Raw genomic sequence first — 6,487 nt, 5'->3', positions numbered from 1 at the left:
ACAAAATGGCCAAAATAAAAAAGCTATAATGCCGGGGGCGGTGTGCCCCCGGCGTTTTAGGCCATAACGCCTCCCAAAACTTGCCACTACGTGTGGTCTAAATTTGATATTTTACACTCACAAAGGTTACATGGTTGTGTTTACGAGTTAGAACATAGAAGTTTGTTTTGTTTTCATTTAGTGTAAAAAAATAATACTCGATGACGTGATCCGTCTAATTACCACGCCTAATAATAATATGCCAATACAAGGTTCAGTTAAGATTTTTCACGGTCCAGTTTATCTAGTTTTGACGATAATTTTGTGCCACACCGATAACTATTGTCTAAAGAATGCAACCCGAGCATAATTGCACAAGTTTTATGGTTAACAATTTGGTTTTGCCGATTATATAGTTTTAGACAAAAAAAATTTTTTACTACACTAGCATACTTATTGTATTAAATTCAAAAGAGGTACAGATTGTTCATATATATTCTTAAAAAAATAATTAAATAAAAAATGTTAAAAGGCCGGTTCGGTTTACGCAATTGAGTATAAATTCCACATCGTAAACCGAACTGTAAATCATCAAACCATTAAACCCAAACCGCAAACCGGATCATACACATGCCCAACCAACAAAACCGACCAACTTTTTTCAATTTGGGCAATTCGGTCAATTCGACAGTTTATGAACACCCCTAGGTTCATTGTTGTTTGCGTACAAAAACATAAGCCCTACGACTACAATAAAAGATGTTGCAAACAAGTTTAACCATCGATAAAAATCTTGTTACATATTACATTCACTTGATTTTCCTACTCGTAGACTTTGATTTCTTCAATTGCTTCCCTTTTTCATCAAAACTACTCCATGCATATCCAACCGGCACAACAAAAGGGTCCACCACTTGTTGTGGGCTCCCCATTTGAAGAGTCGGGAGTCCAGACCGACTACCATTCCTTGACAACCAAGAAGTAGAAACCGAACTACGATGATTCCCTTTTTTATTATTATCATCATCAACATCACTAACAACGACATCATATCCATTGTTTCTTCCAAAATCAACAAATTGGCGTGGACTTGAAACGGGTGTAAAAAACTGCTCCTCTGGTCGTTGAAGCTCAACAAACTTCGTAAACGTTATTATTACTCGGACGGTCGGCACCACCGGAATCGCCACCTAAAAATAAAACCAACATATAAAGATTCAACACCCAAAACCAAGATTAACCAAGTAAAAAGCTAGTCAATCCAGTCCCCACAAGTACTATATGTTTCTAGGATCAAAAAAGGGAAAGTAGGTGATGGTGAGGTAACTTTAAACATGTCTAAAGACATGAATAATGAATATTTTACCAGGGACCCACTAAAAGTACTTTGATGTGGGCTCACTTTGTCCGAGTTCTTTTTTTGGGAAAGACCAACTTAACATTCTAAACAATTAAATTATCTTTAATTAAATATTAATTTTCAATTTTGATGCACAAGTACTCATGAGAACTATTGGATCACGCATGGCTATGTGTTCTCAGATCTAATGGGTCCCACCAATCCTTCTTTTTGTCTTATTAATTACATAAAAATATGATATATTGGGAATTGTGAAATGACAAATTTAGCCCTTACCTTAACGGGAAAAGTCCCTTGCGGAAACTTGGTCGTTAGTAATTCTCTCATCCGTCTAACGGCTTTGACCTTATTGGCTAAAATATCGAGTAACGGAAGTAACTCTTCCGTTTGTAACGGAAAGTTTTCCGTTAACCAAACTGACGGCCGCAATGTCTTCACATACTCTTTCTCCTTTGTCTGCGGTTGCACCACCGGCAACGGCTGCATCGGCAGCGGTGGCGGTGCGCGCGACCGCAGCCGACCTTCGGGTATAATATCAACACTCTTTCTCGAAACCGAAACAACTTCTCGGTCTCCGCTAACGAAGCTGCTGCGTCTCCTGCGATCGGAGGAGACGCTGTACCGTGGATTCTCGGCTACGAGGAACCCGTCGTCCGAGTCTTCCTCGAGCTCCAACGGCATGACTTGTTGTTCGGTCCCGGTGGTATCGCAATCGGTGTGGATTTTACGTGATCGGAAAGTGAAATGTACGTTGTGAATTTCGTAAACCCGAGCTTTCCACTCGCCTACGCTTTCGATCTTTTCTTGTCGCCTCCAGTTCGTTCTAGCACATAATTCGGCTTTCGTTACGTCCATTCCTGGAAAATCAAACCGCAAACGAACACAAACATTGTTTTATTTGTTGATTCTGTTCACAAAAATAATCACATTACATTACATAAATAAATAAGAAATAAATAAAACCCATTTTGTAAAACTCAATCCTAATTTAAGATTTATCTAGAACTAATAACTTCATAACTAAAACAAAAAAACTTTTATCTTCAAAAACTTGAATCTTGATTTTTATTTGTTTATTCCACACCAAAACAATTATAAGATTTCGTAAAAGTCAATATCCTCATTTATAAACCTATAATAATATGAATAAACAAATCCAAAGACAAATTGGTGTGGATCAAAGCTTCGTTTTTAGCTTCGTACACGGAACCTCTTCAGCTTCTAGGTCTCAAAGCTTCGTTTTTAGCAGGATCGGCTTTGCTGTTCAAAAGGGGGTTGCGGCGCAGCTTGTTGCCCGTTTGCCTGCCACTTTACAGTAATCGTTTTATAGTAAATTATATAAAACTTTGATTATTTATATATTTTTGTAGTTATTGTACATGTTAAAAGAATTGATAATAATAATAATCTACACCTAAAAACTCGATAATTAAATCTTCAAAATCTTGAATTTTGATTTGTCTCGACCTCACTTCAAACCCGATTAAATTATAATTAAACCAATTAATTACAGTTAAATGAAAGGCATAATAATATGAATAAAATATAGTATTTACATGAAAACAGAAGAGAAATTATGAATAACCTGGGCGGTAAACGCTAGTCTGCGCACAGAATCCAGCGATGTTGGAATCGCTTAAGGGCGATCCAGCATTCTCAAAGGCGTCAAATATCTTGCGTGATTAACCACAAGCAAGGAACCAGACGGAATGTCCAAACTCTCATCACCATCTCCCAGAAACAAAAAACTCTGATTCGCCCGCTGAATCTTCAACCCATCATACCCAGCAAGCGACGTGTCAGCTCGCAGATTCCCATCACGCTTCCAGATCCTGTACGTATCCGACGGCGCAATCTTCCCGACGAACGGCACAATGGAGCTTTCGAAATGAAACGATATCTCCATATAAAAATCCCGCATGCGCCGGAGCACCGCTAGAAGCCTCGGAAGCTGACGCCGCCACTTCGACCAAGCCGACACGTGATGGTACTGTACAAGTATCGCCACAATGTCCGTACACCGGCGGCAAACGGCTTCTTGTAATGCGTTCCATCCGTCGGCGTTCTGCAGCGACACGTCGGCGCCGGCGTTGGCGAGTGCGCGTGCGGCGAAGGCGTCGTTGGTTCTGACCGCTAAGTGTAGCGGCGTCTCTCGGCTGGGGTTGTCACGGCGGTCGAGTACGGCGGCTATTTGATCGGAAGGCTTCTCTTGGTTTAGCGAGTCGGACTCCGAGTGGATCCGGTTGGGGCTTGCCAGGCGTGGTAAGGAGGCGACGATGCGTGAGAGTGTGGTGTGGTCGCCTACCGCGACGGCGTAGTGGACGGGACTGTGACGGTAGTCGTCCGGCTTGAGGGTTTCCGGCGACGGGGTGGTTTTGGACATTGTGTTTTTATTTTAGAGTAAAATAATAATGGGTGTCTGAGAATGTGAATGACTTAAAAGAAGGAAATGGGTAGTTTCGTCTTTTTGACTGCTATCCAATCGGCTCGGCTTTTTATAATTTATTTTTGTATGGTTTTTAATAATAAAACAAATAAATGGAATTTCTTTTGCTTTCCAAGGACATAGTCACACAGTAAACACACTCTCTCTTTTGTCCTGTAACTGTTAGAAGATTAATTATAAATATAAATGACGTGTTGAATAAAAAATGCAAAATCAGCTTGATAAGTACCGAAATCATTTATCAAAATATATATATGGAAGTCTTTATAACGTTGAAACTTCATAAAAATCGAGGATCTCGAAATTTGACAAACCAGTGAAGCGTATGAACTTCAGAGGGCTTTATTTTATAGTTGAACCAACTGACAGATAACTTATTTTGTGACAAACGACATATTTCGAAGGAAATGTCTTCTAAGGAGAAACATCTAAAACCTATGTTTCTCTTAAACATCTAAATATGCACATGAAGCGTCTAGAATCATAAGACACATCTGTGCCATAAACGTTTTCTTCAGCTTAGACAGCTCAAACGCCAACTCTGTTTTTTTAAATTTTTATGTACGTTTTCCAGACGTTTCATACGATTTTTAAATATTTCTTTTACAAAAAAGTTTTGTAGGTTTGTTTTTAGCCGCTTTCGTTCGATTTTTAGATGCTTTCATACGTTTTTTGGACGTTTTGTACCATTTTTAGACTATTTAGAGAAAACGTACGGGTTTTAGGTTTTAGATGTTTCCCCTTAAAAGACGTCTTTATAAACATTTCCTCTGAAATAGGGCATGTGCCCATGTGTCACGAAATAAGTGGTTAATTGGTGGATCCAGCTATCAGATAAAGCCTCTAAAATCCTGACTTTTCACCCATGTGTCAAGTTCCGTGGTACTTAGTTTTCGTGCGATTCATAGGTTTTAGAGACTTTCCATTTTTATTTTAGTAAATGCTTGTGAAACTTCTTTTTTTTTTAACTGTTAAAGATTATTGTACATTATGGTAATTGAACACTTAACGATCAAATTCACACCAACTACGATGATTTTGATGATTTTCTCAATAATAATTGGCCCTTGGACTTATGTTTAGTTTCACCCTAGTCTATAAGGTGTGAAACATTGCATCTCAACTACTGTTCTAGAAATCTAGATGCAGGTACAAGGACATTACGACAACCACAACTTTGAAGGACATTATTCCCTGTACCAATTCAAGTAAAATAATAAATTCTTTCATTATTCTGAAGAGTCTGATAAAGAACATAAAGAAAGTAATTAAATGGAGAGAGGTCAAGAATTTTGGTGTTAAGTGTAAGTTTTTACTACTTTTATGGTGTTTTAAGTGGAGCACTAGTAAGGTTTTGAAAATTGAAACTGGTTATTGAATCAAGCTAAATATTAAAAGATGCAAAACATAAAAATGTAGAGAATAAAATAATTTCAAACATGAATGTAGGAGTTATTTTGAGAAAAAGTGTGGATCCATTTTTAATATAAAGATTACAAGGATTCAGATTTAAAAACCATTAATTGAGTTTGATTGTATAATATTTTATTAATGGGGTTAAATCTTACACCTTTGTGGAATACAAAGCATTGACATGAAAGGTAACATTTCACAAACAAATTAGGGGACCCACAAATCAGAACTCAACGGCTATTTGTTGATTCTACCACTACCAATGGTTGCCATTGCCATAATTCGAGGAACAAGGTAGCGGTAGTTGGCAAATTTGCCCATATATGAACGGAAGCTGAGCCAGTAGAGATCCTGAGTTGAAGTTAATTGAGCGTCCACTTATGCCCACTCCCAAAATTCAGGAGTCGGTGTACAACAAGCGTTCCATGGTTGGCTGACAACTTAAGCATGTCCATTGCGTACCCCCTTTTGGGCATCAATACGACTAGTTAACTTTATATTTCATCTAGTTAACTCGAGCGTATGGTTGCTCGCTAGACTAAGCACGCTTGTAATTATTTTCTATGGTAATGTTATGAATATGTTTTCTTGCATATTTGAAAGATGAACCATGATAGTCACATATTGCTACAATTCCATCCTCAAACAACATAATCAGATAGACGAATGACTGCTAGAGTAATTTATATGGGTTAGTAGTCAATATAAATATTCAAAGAAACAATGTCTTCTATGTTGTTGCTTAGTCTAATTTATTGCGTTGTGAGGTACACAAATTACATTTATCAAACTTGAACGTCATTGTGATTCCTTGTTTCGTGTTTTGTATTTTCGTGTGTTATGTTTCATATATCTAGGTTCAAATGCAATTTATAACATAGTATAGTTCAGTATTATCAAACCTTTGGATTTTTATTTTACAATACAAAGAGCATGCAATACTAGCTATACTCTCATCATGGACCCAATACCCTACTTATTCTAAATATTTAGAGCCAAGTGTAGTGGGCGAGAACTTGGGACGAGGAGGGGCGAAACTGGGCTGGAACACCGCCCTCGTGAGCGACAAAAGGGGGTGGGCGGAATATTTATCGCCCATGCGTGCTTTGTTATTATTATTATTTTAATGGTATGTGTGTGTGATATACATACATATATATATATATATATATATATATATATATATATATATATATATATATATATATATATGAGAATATCTAATAAAATAGTAACCAACTTTCAAAAGTGTTCCAATTATGTCACTAATGCATATTTTTCTCAAAATT

General features: G+C 37.5%; 1 pseudogene across 1 annotated transcript; it reads right to left on the bottom strand.

Moving 5' to 3' along the window:
- Positions 1 to 675: 675 nt before the first annotated feature.
- LOC143613754 (uncharacterized) lies at positions 676 to 3,933 on the bottom strand (annotated as a pseudogene). The gene is made up of 3 exons (XR_013150175.1): positions 2,925 to 3,933; positions 1,616 to 2,196; positions 676 to 1,169 (listed from the first exon to the last, which is right to left on the bottom strand). The product of XR_013150175.1 is annotated as an uncharacterized LOC143613754 (transcript).
- Between the last annotated feature and the right edge of the window lie 2,554 nt (positions 3,934 to 6,487).

The sequence above is a fragment of the Bidens hawaiensis genome, unplaced genomic scaffold (assembly GCF_021521415.1).
Source record: "Bidens hawaiensis isolate Kalapana, Puna unplaced genomic scaffold, B.hawaiensis_p1.1 tig00038091_1, whole genome shotgun sequence".
Taxonomy (NCBI): domain Eukaryota; kingdom Viridiplantae; phylum Streptophyta; class Magnoliopsida; order Asterales; family Asteraceae; genus Bidens; species Bidens hawaiensis.
The sequence above is the reverse complement of the archived record's forward strand: the minus strand, read 5'-3'. Positions and strand labels throughout refer to the sequence as shown.